Source organism: Cariama cristata, unplaced genomic scaffold (genome assembly GCF_000690535.1).
Source record: "Cariama cristata isolate BGI_N322 unplaced genomic scaffold, ASM69053v1 scaffold8748, whole genome shotgun sequence".
NCBI lineage: Eukaryota > Metazoa > Chordata > Aves > Cariamiformes > Cariamidae > Cariama > Cariama cristata.
The window spans coordinates 36374-41180 of record NW_009629639.1 but is presented as its reverse complement, the minus strand read 5'-3'; positions in this window follow the sequence as shown (position 1 = coordinate 41180).

Below are 4807 nucleotides of genomic sequence, written 5' to 3'. Positions count from 1 at the left end.
CCACGCCCTTTCACCACTCTTGTAACATTTTTTCTTAATTCCTTATTCTTTGGATTGCAAACCTGACTATTCTTTTGCATGTATTTCCTTTTTGCTTACATCAAAAATCTGAAAATCAACTAGACTTGCTTTGAAGCAAATTTCTTTTTTCTTTCCATACCATTTCTCTTTTCACTAATCGGTTCTACTTCTTTTAGTTTAAGAGTATCTCTTATCCTTGCACTTCCAGTGATGGAAAACACATTCTTCTTTTTCTACCTGTTGATTTTGGATTCAACATGAGACCTACAGAGGATATCTCAAAAGCAGGAAAAGTTAGGGAACTGAATAAAAAGGGAGGATGTCTACATCTCTTTTCTCACCGAGGTAATTCTTTATCTTAACACCATAATTTAAAGTCTACAGCATGGGAGCTCTCATTGCCATTCTGTGTACTTTGCTGGGAAAAAAAAACCAACAACGACATGTATTGATGCTGATTTGAGACAAGACTGTCTCAGTTAATATTTTTCACTCACTTAGTACTAAGTAATGACAAATGCAGTACAGATGAAAGACATGGTGGATCTGTCAGAGCTAGTGAGAAATGCTTTACATCTTCTTTACCAAACGAGTTAAACAGCTGCCCAAGGCATGTTTTGGTAGCCGTCCTACTTTTAAAACACTTACCGGATATCACAGCAGTTGCTTTCCTCAGAAGCAAAGTTGCAGGCTGGAGTCACCCCTCCAGCTGCTGTCCCTTCTGGTGCTCCCTGCCGTCCCCTCCGCTCCCACCTACCTCACTGCAACTTCCAGCATTTACTGGTGATGGCAGTGAGGAGCATTGAAGTCTTCAATATTAATATTAGTTTTAGTAGTACTATTACTGTTTGAGGTTATCTTATTCCACTAATTAATTTGCCAACTAATTAATTCCCTAATTTAAGAAATGAGAATAACTAGTAATAGGATTTTGAAAAAAAGGCACATTATAAAATGACTGATTTCAAAACATTGAATCAAGAAGCTGCTGCTTGCTCTCAATACCCACAAGTGTACTACTTGGCACTGGGATGCTGAGGGTGTGTTGTTGCTTTTACCAGCGTTAAAGATTTGTTGCATCTTTCTTTCCTGGATATAAAAAATCAATTATCTATGAAAGCAGCTGAAGGTACAGAAGTAAAGTTCTGAGTTTTAGCGAGACCATGATCATCCCGAAGAGCTGTCTAGTAGGGAATAAAAACGAGCATCCTCCCCTCTCAAAACCTCCTGAGCATGCCATTGTCCCAACACCCATGAAATACGAGCGCCACCCAGTGGCCAAGATAGTAAATCACACCTTGTACTGCCCGCCAAAACTGGCGTTAACGACATTTCTGCAAAGTTCTCAAAGATGTTGTAGCAATAGGAAGCTTTTTTTTGAGTACACTGCATCTCAGCTGAACAGTGCGTGTTAGTCTTTCACGGTGGTCAATACAGTTAAACATTTTCAGAGTATCTAAACCCCTTTTGCAAACAAATCCTCCTTTGCTACTGCTATCACAAACATGACTGACTCCTCCCCAGTGTGACAAGATCGCTGTTCCCCTTATGCCAGCATGAGGATTCATCAGCTAACATATACTTGGGGCGCCCTGAGAACAGAGTTATGATTGTTCAACTTCTTTTTGTTCGTTTTTATTTCTTTTTCATTCTTACCTCTTTTTTTTCTCTGTTTTCTTTTTTTCTTCTCTGCATGATACTCTCTAAGGCATCCATAAAATTTTGATACATCAGAAAAGACTAAAAACAGGCAACAAGACTGTATAATCTCTGTCTTGCCCTTCACTGGATTTGAGAACCTCTATTGAAGAGTATGGAGGTAATGACATGGCCTTTGTTTGTGCCATACTGATGCTGACTGATTCTTTTTCTCACAAAGCATATTGGTTTCAGAAACCTGTGGTCTTCTGCAATAAATTATATTGGAAATCTATTTTCACTTTCCACAGGGATGATTTTGTTCTTAGGCTATATCTGATTGTGTAAGACACAAATGGGATTTTCTTTAATTTTAAGCATGACTGCCTTTTGCAATGAACTTTTCCTTTAAAAAAAAAAAGACAAATTAATTGTGGTTATGACTGACATGACACAGACATTCTGGCTTTTTAGCAGATAAATATCTGAAACCTCTCTCGCCTGCTCTCTACTCTTTTACTTATTTTTATCCATAAGGACAGCAAGTAGCAACTTGCTCCCAAAGCTGAAGTATGAAAGCAGTGTGAATTCCCTTGGCTTTAACAGCAACTGTACATACAGTTTCATCCTTTGCTTCAGCAGTTCTTTCACTAATATCCAAGGACTTGGAAATTACACTTTACAGTAACTATTTTTAATGTTTTTAAACCTCCACATCTAGGTATTTTTTTCGACCAGTCCTGCTTCTTTAGGCAGGACAGACAGTGCCTTCGTTTTTAGCCCATCAGACTAAAGCAGGTTAAAGGAACTTCTGCACTTCAGGGTGTTCACTCATGGTTAAGATGAAATTATGAACCGAACATGTGGCAGTACACAGGACATACATTCTGGGCTTTTTCAAGCCTGAAAAATCTCATAGAGCTGAGGTGACACATGCTAATTGGAGTTATTAGGAAGCAACTGATTGAGAAGCAGTGGTTTAAATGAGTGGAAAATCTAAACACTCATTAAAAGTTCAAGGAGACAGGCAAAAGGGCAGAAACAAGACATATATTCCCCAGCAGAATAATCTTCAGCAGTCTGCCCAAGTAGCATTAGTCCCCTTTGTGATGCTTTAAACAGAAGCAGAACAGATTGCACTTCCATAATGAGATCTTGCTCACATTCTTTTTAACAGGTCTTGGGCAGCAGCAGACATTTGGCCATCACTTCACATTTAAAACAGGGTCTATATAAGTAAAAGCACGTGTCACTACAGGCTGTAACAACAGCCTTCTGCACTCTGTGGACTGGGCACAGAGGGGATGCATGACAACTACCCCGAGCAGTCGCTTACTTCAGAAGCCTGATGTGATATGATGGTGGAAATCTGAGCTGCTCTGCCACAGCAGGAGTATTTCCTACATGCTTGCTCCGTGTCTTTAATGGTGATCCATTACACAGATATTAATATTGCCAACTGATCAGTTATGAATGAGCAACCTGCTTAAATTCTGCCAGCTCTCTCCCACAGGTTCCAATACGTGCATTTTAGAGGACTACCTTAAACCCTATTTTATGTGCGCAACTTCTAACAAATGTAAGATAAGCCTGATAATTAAATACAGCTTTTTCTCAACTAATGCTACTAGTTAAATTTTCTGATGATTAAAAATCCTTCAAAAGCTCCCAGGTTAAAAATAGAAACTTATCTGGGATTATCCTCCAAAGACAAAAGTTATCCCTAAGGAATTTTATCAAATTGCTAAAGTGTTTTGACTTAAGATTTTCCACCTTTTCATTTGTTTGGCATAGCTTTTCCACACTGACACACTCAAAACTGTACTCTTGAAGCACACAGCTTCTGAGACTTGCATTTACCTCAAATGAATTAATCTGGTCCTTTGATGCTGGTATAATGTAACTAGGTTCTACCCTTTGCTTATCAGAGGTAACAAAGTCTGAATTTACACCTAACTTTAAAGCTCTTTAAAGTAAGGAATAAATCATGCACTAGTTTCCAGAGTATCATGTCAGTTTACAGTGCTACATCAACTACTGTATTCACAGTAAAAGCCCTTGTCCAATAGTTTATTAAGATGACTGATTTAGCATTTTTTGTTTTCAGGTTCTTTTAGCATCTCTACTCAGCCGGCAAATGTTGTTCTTTCAAATAGTTCAGCTGAGGGAAAAGCAGGCTGTGTTACAATAAGTGTATTAGGAAATCACAGAGAAATACCTTGTCAATCTCTTTATTCATAGGTTAAAATGTAATGCCATACAGTTCTTAACAATTACTGAAAAAAATTATCTGCATAAAACAGAAGCAAAACAGAAGGAGACCAATTAAAAAAGCCATCTTGCTTCAACTTTTGAAACGATTACATACAGAATAATATACATATTTACATTACAAGTATATTATATAAATATAATATATATGTAATCTTGTAACCACAATAAATATCAAGGTCTTTTTTAGGCACACAGCATAGAAAAAAATGCAGAATCTGCACAATCCTTAAGATTCTTGGAGTGACTCACTCTAACTTTGTTTTCACACTGAAAAAGCAAGTATTTTACACAAAATATACAGCCACATTCTATGCAGTCCCCAGTGAACAGGGAATCTTTCCTCGCTTTCCTTTAAGTCTGCTCCTTGATTTTCTAATACTATTGCTCTATACAGCTATTACATAAGAAAATAGTTTGCAGGTTTGTTTTTTACTCAGCTAATAGCCTAAGTAATTATCAGTGCTAACAAAATAAGTACAGCGTATCTACATAAGGTATATACAAGTGTTTACACAAACACGGGTTTGGTGAACTACTTCTGAGCTCACTTTTAATACTGGGGAGTTAACCTGAATGCAGAAAAAAAGGATTTTTAGTCGTATTACCTCAGAAATATCTTATCATTTGAATGAGACCTGGGCTTCAGAAGACAGAAAGCTTTAAATTTAGATATTAATCAAAAAATCTAATTCTTGGTTATGCTGGCAGATGCAGGCTGCCATTGATTTTGAATGTGTTCCCTTCAGTGCAAATGAAAATGCAGAGAATTAATCCAAAGGGAGTTTTCTCAGCCTGTACGTACAGTCACGACATTTTTAAAGACTGTTGCTATTGAGCACCTGAGATCGCACCCTAGTAAGTGAAGCTGGTCACT